Source organism: Scyliorhinus torazame, chromosome 9 (genome assembly GCF_047496885.1).
Source record: "Scyliorhinus torazame isolate Kashiwa2021f chromosome 9, sScyTor2.1, whole genome shotgun sequence".
In the NCBI taxonomy this organism is placed as follows: domain Eukaryota; kingdom Metazoa; phylum Chordata; class Chondrichthyes; order Carcharhiniformes; family Scyliorhinidae; genus Scyliorhinus; species Scyliorhinus torazame.
In genome coordinates, this window is record NC_092715.1 from 257,309,573 (window position 1) to 257,335,750 (window position 26,178).

Consider the following 26,178-nt stretch of genomic DNA (forward strand, 5'->3'; position numbering starts at 1 on the left):
TTTTTTCAGTTTACGTTGGGTTGGAAGTTGAGAAAGGGGGTAGCTGGTGCCAGGATGGGCAACGGCCGAAGGGACTGCGCTGGCCGGCGGAAGTCCCCGCATGTGCAGGAGTGTCAGCGGCTGTTGACGTCATCCCCGTGCATGCGCAGGGGGGTGTCACTTCCACATCGGCCATCGCGGAGGCTATAGCCGAGACGAGTGCCCCCACGGCACAGGCCCAGCCACGGATCATATCATAGAATTTACAGTTAAGAAGGAGGCCATTCGGCCCATTGAGTTTGCACCGGCTCTTGGAAAGAGCACCCTACCCAAGGTCCACACCTCCACCCTATCCCCATAACCCAGTAACCCCATCCGACACTAAGGGCGATTTTGGACACAAAGGGCAATTTAGCATGGCCAATCCACCTAACCTGCACATCTTTGGACTGTGGGAGGAAACCGGAGCACCCGGAGGAAACCCACGCAGACACGGGGAGAATGTGCAGACTCCGCACAGACAGTGACCCAGCGGGGAATCGAACCTGGGACCCTGGAGCTGTGAAGCAATTGTGGTATCCACAATGCTACGGCGGGCCCCGATCGCGGGCCAGGCCACCGTGGGGGCAACCCCCCCCCCCCCCCGGGACCAGATCGTCCCGCGCCCCCCCCAGGTCCCCGGAGCCCGCCCGCGCCGCCAGTCCCGCCAGTAAGGGAGGTGGTTTAATTCACGCCGGCGGGACTGGCATGATAGCAGCAGGACTTCAGCCCATCGCGGGCCAGAGAATCGCTGGGGGGGGGGGGGGGGTGGGAAGGGGGGCCAACCGGTGCGGCCCATTTCCCGCCGTGTTTCCGGTGCCGGATGTCATGATATTCAAACACACACATCATGATGGACACACCAACAGACAAATCAGAACACACAACACCACAACCAATCACACACAAAGACAGGAACCATATAAAAGCACGAACACGACACCTGGTGGACAGTAGGTCTGGGGACAAGGACACGGACACGACCTGTTTTAACATCACAAACAGGGAATCCCCACGTGCAGAGTATCAAGACAAAACTGTACATAGAAAGTTTAAATAAAATAGCGTTGTACCATATACAACTGTGTTGGCTCATCTGTGTGTCAGAACGCCCAACACCACAGGGGGGTGGTGTGAATCCCGCCCCCTCTGGTTGCCGAAGTCTCCGGCACCGGATATTTGGCGGGGGCGGGAATCGCGCCACGCCGTTTGGCGGGCCCACCCGCGCGATTCTCCGGCCCACCCCGCCGCTAAAATGCCTGTCCCGCCGGCGTAGATTAAACCACCTACCTTACCAGCGGGACAAGGCGGCGCGGGCGGGCTCCGGGGTCCTGGGGGGAGGCGCGGGGCGATCTGGCCCCGGGGGGTGCCCCCACGGTGGCCTGGCCCGCGATCGGGGCCCACCGATCCGCGGGCGGGCCTGTGCCGTGGGGGCACTCTTTCCCTTCCGCATTCGCCGCGGTCTCCACAATGGCGGAGGCGGAAGAGACTCCCTCCACTGCACATGCGCGGGAATGCCGTCAGCGGCCACTAACGCTCCCGCGCCTGCGCCGCCCGGAGATGTCATTTCCGCGCCAGCTGGCGGGGCACCAAGGGCCTTTTCCGCCAGCTGGCGGGGTGGAGATTCGTCCGGCGCCGACCTAGCCCCTCAATGTTGGGGCTCGGCCCCCCAAGATGCCCAGCATTCCGCACCTTTGGGGCGGCGCGATGCTCGACTGATATGCGCCGTTTTGGGCGCCAGTCGGCGGACATCACGCCGTTTCCGGAGAATTTCGCCCCAGGTACTTGTTTGTCACGTCCAATGAATTCCATTCATTTTTCCAGGTGGAATTTGGGTTGAAGTCCTGTGTGGAGAGTTTTTCCCGATGGGCCTTGTCGATGTGTGTCATGCCTTGGGTGGGCTGAGTAGATCAGCATGGAGTGGCAGGTGTGGGGGGGGAGTGCATTGCAAATGTTTGCTCAGACATGATAAAGCGTGAAGCTGTCAGAACTGTTAGATAGCAACTCACTGCAGCGGATTTCAGCATCTAATTGCTTTCGTTCATCGATTTCCACTTGCACACCTTCTCTCCCACAATGTAGGTCCCTTGAAACTAATATCTTCCCACACACATCCATTCTCTCTGCTCTGGGGCGAGATTCTCCGACCCCCCGCCGGGTCGGAGAATCGCCGGGGGCTGGCGTCAATCCCGCCCTCGCCGGTTGCCGAAGTCTCCGGCACCGGATATTCGGCGGGGGCGGGAATCGCGCCGCGCCGGTTGGCGGGCCCCCCACCCCCGCTCGAGTCTCTGGCCCAGATAGGCCAAGTCCCGCCGCTAAAATGCCTGTCCCGCCGGCATAAATGAAACCACATACCTTACCAGCGGGACAAGGCGCGCGGGCGGGCTCCGGGGTCCTGGGGGGGTGCGGGGCGATCTGGCCCCGGGGGGTGCCCCCACGGTGGCCTGGCCCACGATCGGGGCCCACTGATCCGCGGGCGGGCCTGTGCCGTGGGGGCACTCTTTCCCTTCCGCCTCCGCCACGGTCTCCACCATGGCAGAGGCAGAAGAGACTCCCTCCACTGCGCATGCGTGGGAAGCTGTCAGCGGCCGCTGACGTTCCCGCGCATGCGCCGCCCGGAGATGTCATTTCCGCGCCAGCTGGCGGGGCGCCAAAGGCCTTTTCCGCCAGCTGGCGGGGCGGAAATTCGTCCGGCGCGGGCCTAGCCCCTCAAGGTTGGGGCTCGGCCCCCAAAGATGCGGAGCATTCCGCACCTTTGGGGCTGCACGATGCCCGTCTGATTTGCGGCAGTCGGCGGACATTGCGCCGTTTCCGGAGAATTTCGCCCCAGATGTGTAGCTATGTCATCATAGATTATCATAGCATTTACAGTGCAGAAGGAGGCCATTCAGCCCATCGAGTCTACACCGGCTCTTGGAAAGAGCACCCTACCCAAGGTCAACACCACCACCCTATCCCCATAACCCAGTAACCCGACCCAACACTAAGGGCAATTTTGGACACTAAGGACAATTTATCATGGCCAATCCACCTAACCACATCTTTGGACTGTGGGAGGAAACCGGAGCACCCGGAGGAAACCCACGCAGACACGGGGAGGACGTGCAGACTCCGCACAGACAGTGACCCAAGCCGGAATCGAACCTGGGACCCTGGAGCTGTGAAGCAATTGTGCTATCCACAATGCTACCATGCTGCCCAACTGACATCACCAAGAAGAGAAGGTCTGCACCGATTGAGGGCATCCTTTTTCTCTATGACTCTGTTTGCTATGATTCAGAAATCAGAGATAATGCAACATAAAAATTGCACACCACAAACCATCCTCCATCAATGACAAAACACTGAACAAGTGCATTTTCAGCTTAAGTACATTGATGACAAAGTAAAAATTACTCTCAACAGAACAAATAAAGTGCCCATTGAAGCTTAATTCTGAAATGGACGAGTATAAATAGGCCTCCGTCAATATCTCTGAACAGAATAAGTGCAGTCAATTCTCATACACCGTACAATGCAGCCTCCATGAATAGTTATGAGTAAAGCAGGTGCCCTCTGAAATTAACATTGCGGCCTGGATCTTCCAAGGACTGGCATCACTGTGGGATTGCTGCCCAGCTTAAGAAATTCCCCAACACGACAGCGTTCCGCATTTCTTCCGGGATCTTCCGAGCCTGGATTTTCCAGAAATGTGGAGCACAGAGTCCATCAGGGAACTCAGAGTGCAGTAGACTGAAGGGGGAGACAGGGCATAGCCTCTAACCGTTCGATGGGAAGCGTAATTGTCCAGTCTTTGAATGCGAGTGAACGCGTGAGTGACATGAGGAAATGGATAAGGTGGTTACCTAGGTGCGTTTGGACAGCTGGGTGGGGTGGGTAGGCGAGTGAATGGGTACGTGGGTGAGTGGGGAAGTGTGTAAGTGTGTCGGGTGGGACGGTGAGTGAGGTGGAGAAGCTGCGGAGTTGAGTGAGTGGGTATGTGCATGTGGTGGAAAGATTGGGTGAGATGGGTAGGTGGGTAATTGAATAGGTGGCTGAGGTGGGTGGGTGAGCGGGTCGGTGGGGCGGATGCATATGCGGGTCAGGCCAAAGAGAGTTGATTGAGGACTAGTGTATGTGAATGCATCATTTCATCTGTCAGGAAAACCAGATGGATGTTCACGTGCAGGTAGGGAATGTCATTCGGAAGCTCATTGTCAATGTCAATGTCAATGTCAATGTCATTCGGAGGCTTTTCCCCAGGGTAGAGGGGTCAATTACTAGGGGGCATAGGTTTAAGGTGAGAGGGGCAAAGTTTAGAGTAGATGTACGAGGCAAGTTTTTTACGCAGAGGGTAGTGGGTGCCTGGAACTCACTACCGGAGGAGGTAGTGGAGGCAGGGACGATAGGGACATTTAAGGGGCATCTTGACAAATATATGAATAGGATGGGAATAGAAGGATACGGACCCAGGAAGTGTAGAAGATTGTAGTTTAGTCGGGCAGTATGGTCGGCACGGGCTTGGAGGGCCGAAGGGCCTGTTCCTGTGCTGTACATTTCTTTGTTCTTTGTTTGTTGTTCTCAATAGAATGTTGGCATTTATTGGAAGGAGCATGGAGTATAAAACTAGGTGAGGTGAGTTGGCCATGATATATTGCCCTATTTAGTGTCCAAAGATGTGTAGGATAGGCAACGCGGTTGTAGGGATGTGGAAGGGGAAACTGGGTCTAGGTAGAGTGCTCTTTTGGAGAGTCGGTGCCGACTTGATGGGCCGAATGGCCTCCCGTAGTGATTATTTGTACCCTATTCTGTGGCAATGTTGTTACATTTGTACAGGACATTGGTGGGACTGCAAGGGAGTACTGTATATGCTTGTGGTCCTCTTCCTTCAGGAAGGATATATTGGCATTGGAAGCAGTTCACTCAGCTGATTGCTAAAGGAAGAGGTTGCCTTATTCGGGAAATTTAAGCAGGTTGAAACTATACACATTGGAGTTTAGGTGAATGAGAGATGACCATCTTGAAACACGTGGGGCGGGATTCTGCGGGAATCGGCGGGGCGGGCAACTCCGGCGCGAAGGAGTGGCGTGAATCACTCCGACGTCGGGCTGCCCCAAAGGTGCGGAATCCTCCGCACCTTCAGTGGCTAGGCCAGCACCGGAGTGGTTTGTGCCGCGCCGGCTGGCGGGGAAGGGTCTTGGCGCCGCGCAAACCGGCGGCGAAGGGCCTCCTCTGGCCAGCGCGAGTTGGCACATGCGTGGGAGCGCCAGCGTGTGCTGGCGTCATCCCAGCGCATGCGCAGGAGGGGATCACCTCTGCGTTGGCCATCGCGGAGGACCACAGCGGCACAAGCCCGCCCGCGGATCGGTGGGCCCCGATCGCGGGCGAGGCCACCGTTGGGGCAACTCCCGGGCCAGATCCCCCCGCCCCCCCCTTCCTCCCCCCCCCAAGGACCCCGGAGGCCGCCCGCGCAGACAGGTCCCACCGGCAAATACCTGGTGTAATGTACGCCGGCGGGACTGGCCGAAAACGGGCGGCCACTCGGCCCATCGCGGGCCGGAGAACCGCCGGGCAACTGGCGCGATTCCTGCCCCCGCCAAATCCCCGGCGCCGGAGAATTTGGCAGCCGGCGGGGGCGGGGTTCACGCCGCCCCCCCCCCCCCCGGCCATTCTCCGACCCGGCGGGAGGTCGGAGAATCCCACCCAAGATTCTGAGAGTGCTTAGACGCTGAGAGGATGCTTCTCCGTGTAATTGAGAACTAGGAGGCAGAGGTTAAAGGAACGGGATTTCCCATTTAAGGTAGAGATGAGGAGGGACTTCTTCTCTCAGAGGGTCGCTGGACCCCGGAATTCTCTTTCAGAGAGAGCACTGTGGGCTGGGTCAGTGAATACAGTCAAGGCTGAGTTAGAAAGATATTTGATTGATGTGGGAATCAAGGATTATGGGGGACAGGCAGAAAAGTGGCTTTAAGGTCACACTCGGTTCAGCCATGACCCTTTTAAATTGTGGAGTAGGTTCAGTAGACTGAATGGCCTACTCCTGCCCCTCTTTCAAATGATCTTAGGAGTGAAATCCCTTCTGAAATCCCTCCAAGCCTTGCGACTGAAACATGTATGTATGGTTGATATTCACCTGCGCCAGCGGGAAGCGTGGCATCCAGCTGGCAAAGCTCAGAGTCCTGCCTTCCTGCTTTACAGCACCCACGGGGAAGAATATGAAGCTGTGGACTTTGGCAAAGAGCGCACCCTCCTGGAGCAGAGCTTCCTTCACACACTTCTCCCCTCAGCGAGGTGAAGATAAGAACCTTTGGGCTTCTTGTACACCTGGTTAGGAAAGGGAAGCTTCTCCGCGTAGTTACGCTCCCTCCTCTTTCCGCCTTAATGACAAACCTACTGACTTCTGCAAGCTTCTAGTCAATTGCTGTTTGCTGGCCCACAGATGATTACTGTCCCTTCCTGCAGCCAACAAGCCCTAAAGAGCAGAAGCAGCACATTAGCAAAATAATGAGCGAGCCAGGATTATGCCTAAGAGCAGCTTTAAATATTACCTCTAAATATCACTCGGAATGGCCACCTCCAGGTTGCAGTTGTCTGCGATTTGCGTGATTAATTTAGAATAAGATTCGGAAAATGGCTTTTAGGCCTTAGTCCAACAACGACAACAACAACATGGGCGTGAATCCCACCCCCGCTGGCCGCCGAATTCTCCGGTGTGGTGTTGGGCGTTCTGACACACAGATGAGCCAACACAGTTGTATATGGTACAACGCTATTTTATTTAAACTTTCTATGTACAGTTTTGTCTTGATACTCTGCACGTGGGGATTTGTCTGTTGGTGTGTCCATCATGATGTGTGCGTTTGAATATCATGACATCCCCCCTTTTTACAAAGATATGTGCCTACGTGGTAATAAATATAATCGTGTCGTGAGTGCATCTAAGAGTGTTTGTGTGTTGTGTACAGCATGTGCATATGACGTAACTATTTACATGGGGCGATGTCGGGTGCATCACATCAACAAGGTTGTACCATAACAGAACATGAATGCGAACGAGAAAAAAAATTTGAACAGTGGTCCAGTCAGACGATATCTGGAACGATAAACAACAACAGGTTATAATACAAAAGTGTGTAACTTTTTGAACATATGAACGGTGTTATAAGTCCAGTCTAATGGGCTTGCGACGAGTTCGGGTTGACCGCCTCAAGGGTGGGTCAAGAACCACCGGCTGATGTGCAATCATGGCCATGGGTGGCGATGGAGAGGGCGTGATCTGCGGCAGCTCCACGAAGTCATCCTCGGAAGACTGTTGAGGATCTGGCGTGTGTGTACTGTGTGGCTGCGAGCGTGGAAGTCGGCGAAGGGCGCGCCGATTGCGGCGACGCACTTAACCATCTGAATCAGGAACGAGCGAGGAGCCACACGTCGGAGGACTTCGGCCGGTGCTGACCAGCCACCATACGGTTGATGGACGCATACTTTGTCTCCGGAGGACAGGGGGGGCAGGTCCGTCGCTCGTGTGTCGTACTGACTTTTCGGGCGATCACGCTGCATTTGCATGTTCCGAAGAACTGTCTCATGGTCCGTTGTTGGTGCCAGGATGGACGGTACCGTCGTCCTGATGGAGCGACCCATTAGGAGCTGCGCTGGCGAGAGACCCGTGGAAAGCGGGGCCGATCGATAGGCCAGCAAGGCGAGGTTAAAGTCCGATCTGGCAGCAGCCGCCTTGCACAGGAGCCGCTTGGCAATGTGGGCGCCCTTCTCTGCCTTCCCGTTCGACTGTGGATGTAGAGGGCTGGATGTCACATGAGTGAAACCATATGCTGCGGCAAAGGACGACCATTCACGGCTGGCGAAACAGGGTCCATTGTCTGACATGACAGTCCTTGGAATGCCATGGCGAGCAAATGTTTCCTTGCAGGCCCCAATGACTGCGGACAACGTCAGATCATGGAGAGGCATGACCTCCGGGTAGTTTGAGAAGTAATCTATAATAATGATGTAATCTCTGCCGAGCGCGTGAAATAGGTCAACACCCACCTTCGCCCAGGGGGACGTCACCAATCGTGTGGTAGAAGCGTCTCCGGAGGTTGCGCCGGCTGAAACCTCTGACAGGTTGTGCAATTGAGCACCATGTTGGCTATGTCTTCATTAATACCCGGCCAATATACCGCCTCCCGGGCCCTTCGTCTGCATTTTTCGACGCCCAAGTGGCCTTCGTGTAGTTGATTAAGAATTATCTGGCGCATGCTGTGCGGAATAACAATCCTGTCTAATTTCATAAGGACCCCGTCTATGTTGGTAAGGTCATCTCGCACATTATAAAACTGGGGGCACTGCCCTTTGAGCCACCCTTCCGCCATGTGGCGCATCACTCGCTGTAGAAGGGGGTCAGTCGCCGTCTCTGCGCGTATGTGGGCCAGACTTGGGTCATCAGCTGGCAAATTTGCTGCTGTCAGAGTCACTTGTGCCTCAATTTGACGCACGAACCCCTCCGCATCTGGTGGTGTGCTCACTGCTCGGGAGAGCGTGTCCGCCACGATGAGATCCTTCCCCGGAGTGTAGATCAGTTCGAAATCATACCTCCTGAGTTTAAGTAAGATGCGCTGGAGGCGAGGGGTCATGTCGTTCAGGTCTTTGTTAATGATGTTGACCAGGGGGCGGTGGTCAGTTTCAACCGTAAATCGTGGAAGACCATACACATAGTCGTGGAACTTGTCCAGTCCAGTTAACAAGCCCAGGCATTCTTTTTCTATTTGCGCGTAGCGCTGTTCGGTAGGGGTCATGGCTCGTGAGGCATATGCAACCGGGGCCCATGACAACGTGCTGTCTTTTTGCAGGAGTACCGCTCCAATACCAGATTGGCTGGCATCCGTTGAGACCTTTGTAGGGCGAGCCATGTCAAAGAACGCCAACACTGGTGCCGTGACCAGTTTGTGCTTGAGCTCCTCCCATTCCAGCTGATGCGATTGTTGCCAGTGGAATTCTGTTGATATTTTTACGAGATGGCGCATAGCCGTTGTATGAGAAGCCAGGTTGGGAATGAACTTCCCAAGGAAGTTGACCATGCCCAAGAATCTTAGGACAGCCTTCTTGTCAGCCGGCCGTGGCATGGCTGTGATGGCGCTAACTTTGTCTGCATCGGGACGGACCCCTGATCGTGAGATGTGGTCCCCAAGGAATTTCAGCTCAGTCTGGCCGAAGGCACACTTGGCGCGGTTGAGACGCAGGCCATTTTGTCGTATGCGGGTGAAGACGCGTCGTAGACGATGCATGCGTTCCTGCGGAGTGGTGGACCAAATGATGATATCGTCCACATATACACGTACCCCTTCGATGCCTTCCATCATCTGCTCCATAATGCGGTGGAAAACTTCAGATGCTGAAATGATGCCGAATGGCATCCGGTTGTAGCAGAATCTGCCAAAAGGGGTGTTGAACGTGCATAGCCTTCGGCTGGCCGGGTCCAATTGGATCTGCCAAAATCCTTTGGACGCATCCAATTTGGTAAATATTTTGGCTTCCGCCATCTCGCTGGTGAGTTCCTCTCGTTTCGGGATGGGATAGTGTTCCCGCATGATGTTGTTATTCAGATCTTTAGGATCTATACATATGCGGAGCTCGCCAGAGGGCTTCTTTACACAGACCATGGAGCTGACCCATGGCGTGGGCTCCGTGACCCTGGATAGGACCCCTTGGTCCTGAAGAGCCTGCAGCTGCAACTTGAGGCGGTCTTTGAGTGGCGCAGGAACCCTGCGAGGTGCGTGAACGACAGGGATGGCGTCCGGTTTGAGTCGAATCTTGTACGAGTATGGCAATGTCCCCATGCCTTCAAAAACCTCCTGGTTGTGAGCAAGGAGGGAATGGAGATTTGCGTGGAACTCAGCATCCGGGAAGTCGGATATCTCATCTGGAGAGAGAGACATAATGCGCTGTACCACGTGAAGGACCTTACACGCCTGTGCGCCCAGTAACGAGTCTTTTGACGAGCCGACAACTTCGAAGGGGAGTGTGGCCGTGTGCATCTTGTGAGTTATCTGTAGCTGGCAAGATCCTATGGACGGGATGACGTTCCCGTTATAATCAACCGTCTTGAGCCGGGATGGCGTGATGGGTGGTTTGACCTTCATGGCCTGGAATTCAGAATATGCAATCAGGTTGGCGGATGCGCCGGTGTCCAGACGGAAGGTGACGCGCGATCGGTTGACCGTCAGGGTGGCACACCACTCATCGGCTGGATTGATGGCATTGACCTTGTTGACATCGATGACGGAAACGCGGAAGGCATCCTGGTCATCTGCATCACTTAACTGGAAGTCTTGATGCGTGGGCTGGACGGTCCTGACTTGTCTGCGAGATTGTCGGGGATGTGCAGGATCCATGGGTTGAGCCGCACGACAGCGGGCAGCATAGTGGCCCATCTTGCCACATCTGAGGCACTGTCGGTTTTTGGCAGGACATTGCCCTTTTAAAGGGGTGTTGAATGTGCATAGTCTTCGGCTGGCCGGGTCCAGTTGGATCTGCCAGAATCCTTTGGACGCATCCAATTTGGTGAATATTTTGGCTCGCGCCATCTCGCTGGTGAGGTCCTCTCGTTTCGGGATGGGATAGTGTTCCCGCATGATGTTGTTATTCAGATCTTTAGGATCTATACATATACGGAGCTCGCCAGAGGGCTTCTTTACACAGACCATGGAGCTGACCCATGGCGTGGGCTCCGTGACCCTGGATAGGACCCCTTGGTCCTGAAGAATCTGCAGTTGTGCCTTGAGGCGGTCTTTGAGTGGCGCAGGAACCCTGCGAGGTGCGTGAACGACAGGGATGGCGTCCGGTCTGAGTCGAATCTTGTACGTGTATGGCAATGTCCCCATGCCTTCAAAAACCTCCTGGTTGTGAGCAAGGAGGGAATGGAGATTTGCGTGGAACTCAGCATCCGGGAAGTCGGATATCTCATCTGGAGAGAGAGACATAATGCGCTGTACCAGGTGAAGGACCTTACACGCCTGTGCGCCCAGTAACGAGTCCTTTGATGAGCCGACAACTTCGAAGGGGAGTGTGGCCGTGTACATCTTGTGGGTCACCTGTAGCTGGCAAGATCCTATGGACGGGATGACGTTCCCGTTATAGTCAACCATCTTGAGCCGGGATGGCGTGATGGGTGGTTTGACCTTCATGGCCTGGACTGCAGAATATGCAATCAGGTTGGCGGATGCGCCGGTGTCCAGACGGAAGGCGACGCGCGATCGGTTGACCGTCAGGGTGGCACACCACTCATCGGCTGGATTGATGGCATTGACCTTGTTGACATCGATGACGGAAACGCGGAAGGCATCCTGGTCATCTGCATCACTTAACTGGAAGTCTTGATGCGTGGGCTGGACGGTCCTGACTTGTCTGCGAGATTGTCGGGGATGTGCAGGATCCATGGGTTGAGCCGCACGACAGCGGGCAGCATAGTGGCCCATCTTGCCACATCTGAGGCACTGTCGGTTTTTGGCAGGACATTGCCCTTTTAAGTGTACAGCTCCACAATTGCCGCACGTCATGACGTCACGGCGTTCGTTGCGCCACTGCGCATGCGCAGTGCGATCTTGCGGTGGGTGCGCCTGCGCAGTGCGTCCCTCGATGTGGCCGTTATTTTTGGCGCGCACCAGCGCGGGAGACCGCGAAAAGCGCGGGAAGCGGCCGCTCTCGTCGGGGCCGCGGGTCAGGAAGTAATCGACGGCCTGGATGCGTTCGGCGTCGTGGGCGGCCTGGCTTGCCGATTCGACGGCAGGGGACCCCCTCCGTGCCAATTCGGATGCCTGAAATCAGGCAAAACGGCTGGTTGCATTCTCGTGGAGGACACAGGCTTCCACAGCAGACGCTAAGGTGAGGCCTTTTATTTTAAGAAGCTGCTGGCGTAGGCCACTGGAGGCAATGCCAAAAACAATCAGGTCCCTGATCATGGACTCTGTGGTGCTTCCGTAACCGCAGGACTGCGCTAGAATTCGGAGGTGCGTCAAAAAGGGTTGAAAAAGCTCCTCCTTACCTTGCAGGCGTTGCTGAAAGAGGTATCTTTCAAAACTTTCATTCACTTCAACATTAAAGTGCTGGTCCAGTTTGAGGATGACCGTGTCATACTTGGATTGGTTTTCCCCTTCTTCGAACACCAGTGAGTTGAAGACGTCGAGGGCGTTCTGCCCTGCGTAGAAGAGGAGCAGTGCAATCTTCGTTTCATCCGAGGAACTCTGTTTCTCGTTGGCTCGGATGTACAGGTCAAATCGCTGCCTGAAGAGCTTCCAATTGGCACCAAGGTTCCCCGCGACTTGCAACGGCTGCGGTTTGTCGGTGCGGTCCATGTCCAGAATGGCAGGTTAGTTGGCAGGTATCGATCCACTCCTGTACCATGTGGTGTTGGGCGTTCTGACACACAGATGAGCCAACACAGTTGTATATGGTACAACGCTATTTTATTTAAACTTTCTATGTACAGTTTTGTCTTGATACTCTGCACGTGGGGATTCCTTGTTTGTGATGTTGAAACAGGTCGTGTCCGTGTCCTTGTCCCCAGACCTACTGTCCACCAGGTGTCGTGCTCGTGCTTTTATATGGTTCCTGTCTTTGTGTGTGATTGGTTGTGGTGTTGTGTGTTCTGATTTGTCTGTTGGTGTGTCCATCATGATGTGTGTGTTTGAATATCATGACACCCCCGGCGATTCTCCGACCCGGCGGGGGGTCGGAGAACCTCGCCCCTGGTCTCAAAGCCAACCCAAAAGCTGCCTGGTTTCACCATTCCAAGGAAAAAGTGGGGCGCGATTCTCCACTCCTGCGCCGAAGTGCCCACGCCGTTGTGAAATCCGTCAAGGTTCACGACGCCGCGAAACCGCCCCGATCCCGGCCGATTCAGGGACCGAAAATGGGCTAGGATCAGGGCCGCGAGAAACTCGGGGGGGGCGTGTCGTGAAGGCGGCGTCGTCATCGCCCGACGCCCGACTGACGCGGTGCTGCGTCATAAATGGCGCGATCCGCGCACAGAGGACCCAGAGGAGGGGAGAGGAGATGGCTGAGCCCCAACGAGCCGCACCGAGGTTCCGGGACACGGACCTGACACCCTGGTGGATGAGGTCGAGCGGAGAAGGGGCACCCTCTGCCCAAGAAGTGGGCATCGCCAGCCATCCAGCGCGGTGAGGCGCGGTTGGCGTGAGGTTGGCACCGCAGTCAGTTCTGTGGGCAGACCCCGGACGGGGAGCAGTGTCGCAAGAAGCTGCACGACCTCACCCGGGCTGCCAGGGTAAGTGCCATGAGGGTGCCCGCAGCGCCCCCCCCCCCCCCCCCCGGCACGGGGGAGTGGGGTGGGGGGGTCAGGGGGGGGTTGGGAGTGTTGGGGGGGATTGCGGCATCAGGGGTGGTGGTGGGGGGGGGGGTCAGGGGGGGGTTGGGAGTGTTGGGGGGGATTGCGGCATCAGGGGTGGTGGTGGGGGGGAGGGGGGGCCAGGGGGGTTTGGGAGTGTTGGGGGGGATTGCGGCATCAGGGGCGGTGGTGGGGGGGGGGGGGGGTCAGGGGGGGTTGGGAGTGTTGGGGGGATTGCGGCATCAGGGGCGGTGGTGGGGGGGGTCAGGGGGGTTGGGAGTGTTGGGGGGGATTGGGGCATCAGGGGCGGTGGTGGGGGGGGGGGGGGGGCCAGGGGGGGGTTGGGAGTGTTGGGGGGGGATTGCGGCATCAGGGGTGGTGGTGAGGAGGTCAGGGGGGGTTGGGGGGGGGGTCACGGTGCACAACTATCTACTCGACCCACATGAGCCCCGGGACCCCCCTGGAGCGAAGCCATGGCGTGCTGTCTCCTGAACCAGCAACAATGTAGTCTACATCTGCATGCCCTGGTGATACCCGCCTAATTGTGATGCTTTATCCAACCCCCCCCCTGCCCCCCCCCCATCCCCCACCCCCCACCACCCCCCCCCCCCACCACCCCCACCCCCACCCCCCACCCCCCCGCCCCGCCCAGGACAAGACAGCTCACAACTAGCGTGAGCGCATGAGAACCGGAGGGGGTTCTCCTGTCCTGCACCGCCTAACCGTTTCCCGAGCAGAGGGCCCTGGACCTCGCTGGGGGGATCCGCCACCCGGGAGGTCGCGCTATGCCAGGTCGGAGGCACAGAAGCAAGTGAGAGAACCCTGCATGTCCTCCCCACCCCCAACCTGTCATCGCCCCCTCACACTCTGGCCACTGCACCCCAGATCCCATCCCCCCTCACACTCTGGCCACTGCACCCTCGCTCCCCTCCCCCCCTCACACTGTGCACCCACCACCACCATACACCCGGGCCACCGTGTCTAACAAACCCCAAATCTTTATGTTCCCCAGGGCCACCCGCCGAAACTTCAGGGACGTCTCGGCCAAGAGACAGCGGAACATCGCCAACCGCAACTGCACCCAGGGACGCGCGCCAGATGTTGGCAGTCAGTCGGACAGGAGGGTAGACCCCTCAGTCTGGGACGCAGGACCGGGACGCTTAGACCACCGAGACAGAAAGTAGTGAGGGGTACAGGGTGGACAGTCATGTCGAAGTGCACATCATGGCCACACACCCGCTGGATCCACCTGGAGGTCAAGACGACATGGCCCGCATGGAGCTTGCGCCAGGCCATGAGGGGGACCAGTACACACCAGACTTCCTGACGGATTATGACCTCGAGCTCGCGGCACTGCTGTCTCCCACACCATCCACCATCACAGAGACACTCACCTCGGTTGGGCATATAAGTGCTGAGGCTCCCGGGTCACTGTCTGGTGCACACCCGACAGCCGAGCCGGTACAGCAGGTGGAGTTTGGAGCAGCCGAGGGGCTGGACGGTCGGAGGGCAGCCCAGGCCCAGCAACCAGCTGCCACCCAGACGATTCCCGGGTTCCTGGATGTAATTGACCCACCCAGACAACCGATGCATGTGGACACCCAGGGACTGAATAACGGGATGAGGGCCATCTTCCAGGACCTGCACACGCAGTTGGAGGAGTCTATCCGCGACCAGGAGCAGGGAGTGGTGCCGCTCATCACAGCCACCCAGGCCGACACCGCACGGGTGGCGTCCGCGGTGGAGGCAGTGGGTGAAAGGGTTTCGGCCATGGGTCAGGTTCTGCAAGGCATTGGGCTTAACGTACACGCGTCATCCATGGCCCAGGAGAGGGCTGCCCTCTCACAGGCAGCCCTCTCAGAGCCAACACGACATTGCCGCCGCTCTCGGGGCCCTGGCTGAGTCTCACCATGCCATGGCCCGGTCCTAGCAAGCGATGGCACAGTCCCAGCAGTTGGTCGCGGAGAGCATTGACTGCCTGGCGCAAGTGATGGATGGCGTAGCGCACTCACAGATCGAGATCGCACAGTCCTTGGCAGGAATGTCACACTCCCTGGGCTCTGTCTCGGCGAACATTCGGACCGTGGTCGATACCGCTGCAGGCCTCCAGGACTGGCAACGCCAGGTGTCGGTGGTGCGACGGGGCATGTCTCCGAGCGCATCTCCGTCCCACAGTGAGGCCCGGGGAGCACTGGGCTTCCCGAGGGAAGAGGTGGTTCTGGGGCCCGTCCCGGTAGCTCCATCAAGGGACGTCCCGGTACACTCGGGCCTCCTCCCGTTCCGTCCATGGCGCATCTGGTGGGGAACGGGCAGGTCAGGGTGGCACAACGCCATCCAGCACGCCCGCCGAGCAGCCTGGCCCATCGAAGCCGGGCCGCCCCAGGAAACGTGTGCCGACGGGGAGCCATGTCGAAGGGCGTGATTCTCAGCAGTCCATCTCCACTCCTGCTGTACCATCTGGGGAGACACCTAGATGTAGTGGTAGGGCCCGTAAGGCAAAGTCGTTAGGCACGTAAGAAGTTGGCACGGGCGCAGGGCACGGTCTAGTTGTAGTGGGTAGGGCACCTATGTTTACCACATGAATAAACGCACTGTTGAATTTGACTTGTGAGACTGTGTGCTATGTCCGGTGCCAGGGGGCTCGTGAGGGTGCCCGATTGGCGTAGTGGTATACGAGCGGTTCAAGGTCTGTTCCGGCTGTGCTGACCCTTTCCCCCCTGCCTCCCATAATCGGACCACCGTTGTCCTCGGTACACCGACACCAGCCACCCCACGGGCTGTGACCACCGGAGCGGATGGTTCAGCTATAGCCATGAGTCAGACCTCGGCTGGCGAATCTGAGCACACAGCTCATCGCAGAGCGGGCCGTCATCATTCAACATGGCACTGATCACACCCGCTTACCCAATCATCACTGTTGTGCAATCCCGTAGTGCCGTAGTGGTAAGATGATGTGGAATTGTTGCCGTGAACGTGGTGCGGGGGGGTGGTGCTGTGTGGTGCCCGTGTGCAGGACTGATGGTGCAAGTGGCAGTGTTCAGCGAATCCCACCCCCACAGTGCGTGAACCGTGCGGCCACCAACACGTCGCGTGCCCGCGGCGGTGCCGTCTCGCAGCCTCCTGGACGTAACGAGCAGCCGGGCAGTGTCTGTGCCCTGCGCCCCTCCCCCCACCCTGATGCGCGCCATCATCCTCCGCATTCTCCTCTTCCCCATCCCCCTCGTTTGCGTTGGCTCCGGTGCCGTCGGGTCCTCCCTCCGACTCCTCCACCAGGGCATCTCCCCTCTGCATGGCAATGTTGTGCAGCGCACAGCAGACCACAACCATGCGACCGACCCTGTCGGGTTGGTACTGCAGGGCCCCTCCTGATCGGTCCAGGCATCTGGGGCGAAATTCTCCGGAAATGGCGCGATGTCCGCCGACTGGCGCCCAAAACGGCGCAAATCAGTCGGGCATCGCGTCGCCCCAAAGGTGCGGAATGCTCCACATCTTTGGGGGCTGAGCCCCCAACATTGAGGGGCTAGGTCGGCGCCGGACGAATTTCAACCCCGCCAGCTGGCGGAACAGGCCTTTGGTGCCCCGCCAGCTGGCGCAGAAACGACATCTCCGGGCGGCGCATGCGCGGGAGCGTTAGCGGCCGCTGACGGTATTCCCGCGCATGCGCAGTGGAGGGAGTCTCTTCTGCCTCCACCATGGTGGAGACCGTGGCGAAGGCGGAAGGGAAAGAGTGCCCCCACGGCACAGGCCCGCCCGCGGATCGGTGGGCCCCGATCGCGGGCCAGGCCACCGTGGGGGCACCCCCTGGGGCCAGATCGCCCCGCGCCCCCCCCCAGGACCCCGGAGCCCGCCCGCACCGCCTTGTCCCGCCGGTAAGCTAGGTGGTTTAATCTACGCCGGCGGGACAGGCATTTTAGCGGCGGGACTTCGGCCCGTTCGGGCCGGAGAATCGCGCGGGGGCGCCCGCCAACCGGCGCGGCGCGATTCCCGCCCCTGCCGAATCTCCGGTGCCAGAGACTTCGGCAACCGGCGGGGGCGGGATTCACGCCAGCCCCCGGCGAATCTCCGACCCGGCGCGGGGTCGGAGATTCTCGCCCCTGAAGCGCATCTTCAGCAGGCCGAAGCACCGCTCCACCACACCCCTGCTTGCTGCATGGGCCTCGTTGTATAGGCTCTCCGCGTTGGTGTGAGGCCTCCGTATTGGCGTCATCAGCCATGACCTCAACGGATAGCCCCTGTTGCCCAGCAACCAGCCCCTCAGCCCGGGGGGGGGGGGGGAGGGGGGGCATCCATCGAACATTGCGGGGATGAATGACTGTGCCAGAATATAGGCGTCATGCACACTCCCGGGGTACTTTGCACACACGTGCATGATCTTCATGTGGGATGAACAGGCCCTTCCTGTTCATGAACACGTCCCTGCTGTCTGCAGGCGGGCGCATGGGGACGTGCAGACCATCGATGACACCCTGGACCATCGGTATCCCGGCCACCTTGGCGAATCCACGTGCCCGTGCTTCCTGCTGTGCTCGGTCCTCGGGAAATTGAATGTACCTGTCCGCGATGGCGTACAGGGCGTCGGTGACGGCCCTGATGCACCTGTGGACCGATGCCCGTGATATCCCGGATAGGTCCCCGCTCGGCGCCTGGAAGGAACCGGTCGCATAAAAGTTTAGGGCCACCGTGTCCTCCTCCCATTCCACGTGGTGCGAGGTGCGCCACGAGCTGGCATATATGTGCGACCGTCTCTCTGCTGAACCATAGTCTCCTCCTGCATGTGATGTCCGTTAGGGCCTCGAACGACATCTGTCACGGTACACCCTCGGCCTTGCGCCCTGGCACCACCATCAGTGGGATCCTCCTGCTCCACCTCCTCCTCCTCCTCCTCCTGCTCCCCCCAAGCACTTTCTCTGCATTCCTCGCCGTCAGGGGGTCAATGTTCCCCTCGGCATCCCCCTGTACATTCGGGTCCTGAGCGCCTGCGGCCTGCGTGTCGACGACGGGCCACTCCGCGGCCATCCCCTCTGCTGCACCGGCAACCGCTGCATCTGCAGCCACTGTGGGCCATCTGACTCTACGCTGCCGGATGGCAAACTCCAGAGCTGCGGCTCCAACCACGGCAGTAAACATCGCTGTCTGGTTGGCATACATGGTGACCTGCAGGAGGGTGGTGGGGGGCAGAGAAACGACATGTTACACGGAGGTTCTTCCACACCTCGGCAGCCGGGTTACATGGGATCCCTGTGTGGCCCGGTGGGATGGTCGCGCTGCAGGTATGCACCCAGCCTAACACCTGGTCACTGTCTGCGCCCCACGGTCAGTTCACACCGTACTGCTCACCAGTGTGTCACTCGCCTGTGCCCATCAGCCACACGCACCCTGCAGCCGTGTCCTCGACGCCGTCCTGCCATATCAGGGCGGCTGACATGTGACATCCGCGGATGGACGATACCCTCCATACTCTCCCTCACCCCCCTCCCACCTCCACACTCTACTCTCCCTCACCCCCCTCCCACCTGCACACTCTCCCTCACCCCCCTCCCAACTGCACACTCTCCCTCACCCCCCCCACCTGCACACTCTCCCTCACCCCCCCACCTGCACACTCTCCCACACCCCCCCCCACCTGCACACTCTACCTCACCCCCCTCCCACCTGCACACACTCCCTCACCCCCCCCACCTGCACACTCTCCCACACCCCCCCCACCTGCACACTCTCCCTCACCCCCCCCACCTGCACACTCTCCCTCACCCCCTCCCACCTGCACACTCTCCCACACCCCCCCCCCACCTGCACTCCGCTCCCTCACCCCCCCTCCCACCTCCACACTCTCCCTCAGCCCCCTCCCACCTGCACACTCTCCCTCACCCCCCCCACCTGCACACTCTCCCTCACCCCCCCACCTGCACACTCTCCCACACCCCCCCCACCTGCACTCCGCTCCCTCACCCCCCCTCCCACCTCCACACTCTCCCTCACCCCCCCCACCTGCACACTCTCCCTCAGCCCCCTCCCACCTGCACACTCTCCCTCACCCCCCCCACCTGCACACTCTCCCTCACCCCCCCCCACCTGCACACTCTCCCTCACCCCCCCCACCTGCACACTCTCCCTCACCCCCCCCACCTGCACACTCTCCCTCACCCCCCCACCTGCACACTCTCCCTCACCCCCCCCACCTGCACACTCTCCCACACACCCCCCTCCCATCTGCACACTCTCCCGCACCCCCCCTCCCACCTGCACACTCTCCCTCACCCCCCCCCACCTGCACACTCTCCCACATCCCCCTCCCACCTGCACACTCTCCCTCAGCCCCCCCTCCCACCTGCACACTCTCCCTCACCCCCCCCACCTGCACACTCACCCTCACCCCCCTCCCACCTGCACACTCTCCCTAACCCCCTCCCACCTGCAGACTCTCCCTCATCCCCCCTCCCACCTGCACACTCTCCCTCGCCCCCCTCCCACCTGCACACTCTCTCTCATCCCCCCTCCCACCTGCACACTCTCCCTCGCCCCCCCTCCCTCCTGCACACTCTCCCTCACCCCCCTCCTACCTGCACACTCTCCCTCATCCCCCCTCCCACCTGCACACTCTCCCTCGCCCCCCCTCCCACCTGCACACTCTCCCTCGCCCCCCCCTCCCACATGCACACTCTCCCTCACCCCCCCTCCCACCTGCACACTCTCCCTCGCCCCCCTCCCACCTGCACACTCTCCCTCACCCCCCTCCCACCTGCACACTCTCCCTCACCCCCCCTCCCACCTGCACACTCTCCCTCACCCCCCTCCCACCTGCACACTCTCCCTCACCCCCCCTCCCACCTGCACACTCTCCCTCATCCCTCTCCCAACTGCACACTCTCCCTCACCTCCCCCACCTGCACACTCTCCCCCCCCCCACCTGCACACTCTCCCTCATCCCCCTCCCACCTGCACACTCTCCCTCACCCGCCTCCCACCTGCACGCTCTCCCTCATCCCCCCCTCCCACCTGCACACTCTCCCTCAGCCCCCTTCCCACCTACACGCCGCTCCCTCATCTCCCCCTCCCACCTGCACGCTCTCCCTCACCCCTTCCCACCTGCACGTTCTCCCTCATCCCCCCCTCCCACCTGCACACTCTCCCTCATCCCCCTCCCACCTGCACACCCTCCCTCACCCCCCTCTCACCTGTACGCTCTCCCTCATCCCCCACTCCCACCCACACGCTGCTCCCTCATCCCCCCTCCCACCTGCACGCTCTCCCTCATCCCCCCCTCCCACCTACACGCCGCTCCCTCATCCCCCCCTCCCACCTGCACACTCTCCCTCACCCTTCCTCCCACCTGCCCAGTCTCCCTCTCCCCCCCCTCCCACCTACACGCCGCTCCCTCATCCCCCCCTCCCACCTGCACACTCTCCCACACCCCCCCCCTCCCACCTGCACACTCTCCCTCACCCCCCCCCCCCCCTCCCACCTGCACACTCTCCCTCACCCCCCCTTTGGCTGCAGCCTTCTCGGGTAAGCCGACCCGGTCTGCAGGAGCTGCGGAACAGTCCGCTCACCTCCTCCCTGCCCAGCGTCAGCCAGCACGACTGGCTGACGACTTTAACGGCGATGGCGTGAACTGGGGTCACGCCGTCGGGACTTCGGCCCATCCGGGCCTGAGAATAGCGGGGGTGCCGGAGAATCGCCATTTTGGGTGTCTCGGGCGATTCTCCGGCCTGCGCCGCGCGGAGCTCGACGGGGCCGTTCTCGCCGCTTGGGAGAATCGCGGGAGGGCGTCGGACCGGCGTCGCGGGAAAACTTGGCAACCCAGGCGATTCTCCCAACCGGCGCGGGAGCGGAGAATCGCGCCCGTGGTCTTCCCTTAACAGCTTCAGGACCGGCCACAGCTCTGCTTGACCAACTTCCACAGGTGGGGCATCAGCGTCAGCCCCTATGTGCCTGTGGGAGGGAGCAAACTCTGCCCCACGTAATAGAAGGATGTCCAATTCACAGATTCAGCGGAGGCCTCTCCGACGGCACGGTGGCACAGTGGTTAGCACTGCTGCCTCACAGCTCCAGGGTCCCAGGTTCGATCCCCGGCTTGGGTCACTGTCTGTGCGGAGTCTGCGCGTTCTCCCCCCTGTCTGCGTGGGTTTCCTCCGGGTGCTCCGGTTTCCTCCCACAGTCCAAAGTGTGCAGGTTAGGTGGATTGGCCGTGCTAAATTGCCCCTTAGTGCCCAAAAGATTAGGTGGGGTTAATGCGTTACGGGATAGGGTGGAGGTGTGGGTCCTAAGTCGGGTGCTCTTTTCCAAGGGCTGGTGCAGATTTGATTGGCTGAATGGCCTCGTTCTTCTGTTGATTCTATCACATTCAACACAGCAGAACTGGAAGAAACTGCTTGGCTTAGGGACTTTGGATTCGCTAAATAAATAAAAAATGTCCGAACAAATGCCACCCATCAGTCTTCAGCTCTGAATGTTCGCCTGAAATAAGCACCTGATCGAGTATATCCAGACTGAGCACTTCCTGTAGTGAAACATTGTGCACAACCTCAATTAGAATTATAATATAATATGTACCCTGTACCCTGAACACGCACGAACAGACTCAAAATCAGAGAATATGCACAAACAGACACAAAAACAGCTTCTTCCCCACTGTTACCCTCTTATGGACTGACCTCATTAACACTACACCCTGTATGCTTCACCCGATGCCGGTGTTAGGTAGTTACATTGTATACCTTTTTCTTTCCCTATTATGTATTTTCTTCTATTCCCTTTTCTTCTCGTGTACTTAATGATCTGTTGAGCTGCTCGCAGAAAAATACTTTTCACTGTACCTCGATACACGTGACAACAAACAACTCCAATCCAATCCCCCCCACCACCTCTCTGCCTGAGAGACGTGTGGCCTTAGAATGAAGTGAAATGGTTCTCACTCACCGATGGGTCACGTGAGTTTCTGATACATTTTCAAACCTGCTCTCTTTTTTGTCACCTGTGTTCCCCCTAGATTTGATAATCAAAATCACTGTTTGCTCTTGTCTCGCAATTTTATAACTTGTCAACTTACCTCTTCCTTTCTGACGTGTCCCATCTTCTGATGATGTAGAATAAGCTCCCGGTTAAGTAAGTATTTGCTTCTTAATTCTCGCCAAATAGATTGAGCTTTTGGACCACCCCCAATGTGAGTCTTACTTTCTCACTTGTAAATGCATGTTCTAGTATTCCTTTGGACAAATACAATGTAATGCAAATTGATTAATTCAGGAAAGCAACAAGCTGTGATTAAAAAATCATTAGCATTGTTCCCTAAGGCACAACAATTGCATGCTTCCCACAATCATTTCATATGATAAATTATTTCAAGTATACAAAACAATTCACTGCAAACATTGATATAAATGTGTTGGAGTGAATAAGTCAAGACCGGTTCAAGATCTGGTGCTATAAGGTCTTCAATATATCTAAAACAGACAGAATCCTCCAAGTCGATGGAATCCACCACCTAAATACCTTCCCAGTTGGCATTTCTATCCAGTTGGTACCACTCAGCTAAACCAATGACAGAAAATATATCATCGTGTAATTAATCAAACTGGCTTCAAATGATAAGATGGTAATTTTCTATCTGACAGATAGCTGATACAAGATCATCAATTGTCTAAACATATGGGCCACAGTTATTGAACTTGTTATCATACCATTTACAGAGTACAAGCCTGTCAAACAGCAGAATTAAAAATTATACAAGTATAAGATGACGGCTCAAGACAGTCTGATTAATGCCCTTCATGATGAACAGCCAATGAATTTTGAGGCTGCATTTCCATGTAACAATTCATGTATTGAAACATGCGTTCCTCACATGCTATGTGTTGCAAATGATGCATCCATTTGTTGACTGAGACTCTTGCTCCAGTCAATTGAAAGACACAACAACGCTACCTTTAAATCAAATCACGTCTTATTTGGAAAATGTTAAAAAAACTTCAACACTTATGACTGCTACAAGACTGATTCTCTGACACTATGTCTCACACAAGTCTACCACGATATGTTTACAAGCATAGATATTAACTGTGTTTACTTACCTAAAGTCTGTAGGGGCATCACTATCCAATTGCGCTGGCTGGGCTTGGAGAGGGATCAGACTCTGTCGAGCTCAGGGCTTGATGTTTCTTCCTTCTGCATTGTTGTTCCTTGAGGTTACATGGATGAAATCTCTTTGTCTTTCTTTCTTATATTTACTTCACGAGGACTGATCTTGTGCTTCTAATCACTTGCTCACAGGGCAACATTAATCAATCACGATCCTTTCTGGTCATAAATGTTCAAAGAACCATGGGCGAAATTCTCCTACCCGCCCCGCCACATTTCTGCCCCGACCGGCCGGCAGGAGTCTCCGTAACACCTGCCGGTCAATGAGGTTTCCCATTGTGGGGCAGTCCCACACCGTCGGGAAACCCCCGGGCGCCGGCAGAACGGAGACTCCCGCCGGCGGAGAATGACGCCCCATGACTCAATCGGCCATCGTATTTGTTATCAGGGGCGGGATTCTCTGACCTCCCGCCGGGTCGGAGGTCCCGCTCGTTCTATGCAGGTCCCGCCGGCGTAAATTGGACTAGGTCCCTTACCGGCGGGACCTGGCGGCGCGGGCGGGCTCCGGGGGGGGGGGGGGCGATCTGGCCGCCACGGTGGCCTGGCCCGCGATCAGGGCCCACCGATCCGCGGGCGGGCCTGTGCCGTGGGGGCATTCTTTTCCTACGCGTCGGCCGGCCGGCACCGCCCTAGTCCCTGAAGGTACGGAGGATTCCGTACCTTTGGGGCGGCCCGACTCCGGAGTGGTTCACGGAACTCCGTCCCACCGGGCCCCGCCGCCCCGCCAGGTACAAGAGAATCCCGCCCCAGGAGTCCAACCCACAGGGGTCTGTGTTCAAACTAGTTTATTGCAGGACACCTGACCTTCGGGCCAATTTCTCTTGATTACTTTAGTATTTCCTTCCCTCTTCCTATCCTTTTGGTCGAATAGGATAAGTTTATTATCAGGGACATATGTTGTTTTCCATCCTGCTAATTCATCACAGTCAGTCTCTCTCTTGAAGACACTGATTGTCCAGAACCCTGCTAATTCTTTATGACCGGTCCTAAAATCAAAGACATTTATTGTAAATCACATGGGTCACGTGCAGGTTATGTCTTAGTTAGCCACCTTTCCCATCAGGACTTGGTAGTGTCGTTTCTTTGCTTGACCATTTTGCATCAGGCTGCAAATGGCCAGCTACACATTATTTCACCTCTTTAAGAATAGGATACGGATAAAACCTTACACCCACAAGTGCGATTTCTACACGCCATTCAAACACAACTGCCAACATCAAATGCCATTTTCACACCGCAATGACTGAATTGAATTGTTATCAATCACACAGAAGTGTGCACTACGGCTCAAATGGGAACTTGATAAGATACCAATCATTAACCTTTCACAGCTGGCAAAGTTATGGTAACCGCTTTGCAGTATAACTTCAGTAAGATAAATGGCAGAACGGAAAGTGCAGTTAGAATTCTTATTGTCTCCTCATGTGGTGAGCCAACATGGTCAAAGTGCTACTTCATTGGCTCAGGCTAAATAATGAAACAAAACACATTTTCCCCTTTTATCTCTTCGTCATATTCAAATCCCTTACTGTGAAAATTATAAATGGAGAAAATAACTGTGGCATATACTAAATATGGCTAATCGCAGATAATGGGACCTCAAAATGTCTTTTGGTGGCATGTATTACAACATCAGCCTCTCGTATTATTTTGATGATTATCTATGGTGGCTCGAGAAACACCCCAGAGGCTTCCAGCCGCCACAAAGGGGTTTATTATTGAAAGCCAAAGGCTGCTTTATACACAGCTGCAGACATAATAGGATGGGTCTTATCTGTCCAGCTCCGGGATCCACACTGCCCGGGCACCTGCTCCCAGGGCCCCGCACAAACTCGCTATTGGCCGAGGTTGGTGCGCCCCCGCGTAATTGCCCCAGAGCCGTTCACGTGGTCTGCCAGGCCCGTCCGCTTAAAGGGACATCGCTCCCCCCTTAAGTCCCTTATCACATTTTGCACAATAACCCTGTACAGGTTTTATATACATGACAAATGGCATCATGGGAAAGAGAGTTCATCAAAGAGTCGAGGGTGGCATGTGGCGCAGTGGTTAGCACTGGAACTACGGCACTGAGGACCCGGGTTCGAAACCCGGCCCTGGGTCACTGTCCGTGTGGAGTTTATACAGTCTCCCCATGTCTGCGTGGGTTACACCCCCATAACCCAAAGATGTGCAGGTTAGGTGGATTGGCCACGCTAAATTGCCGGAAAAAAATAATTGGGTACTCTAAATTTATTTTTAAAAAGAAAAATAGAGTCAGTCGGTCCAGGGACCTTCAAGCCCTTCGGTACCTCCGTACTCTGCCCGCAGGCTCAACATCCTTCGAGGTAGTGAGGTTGTCAGCGGCCGGTGACAGTGCAGGAGGCACTGCCTCGATGGTGGGAGAACTGGCTTCACCGGTCTCCAAAGGTGCAGCTGGCTGGGTGGATTCGGGAGTTCTCAGCTTCCGCTGCTCAGGGACATTCCCAGGAGTGTTGGCAACACCAGTGGGACTCGTTCGCTCTGAATTGGGGGTTGCCATCCCCAGTCCCTCACATGGCCAATGTCCCTTTTTGACAGTCCCACTATTAACATTCACCACGTACAACACAGGCTCCGACTGGGATACAATCCATCCGGCAAACCATAGTGCTCCCGAGGCGAAGTTACAAAGCAAACCCCCACCCAGATTGATCTGTCGTCCCTTTGCGTAGCCCATCGACTTCTCCCAG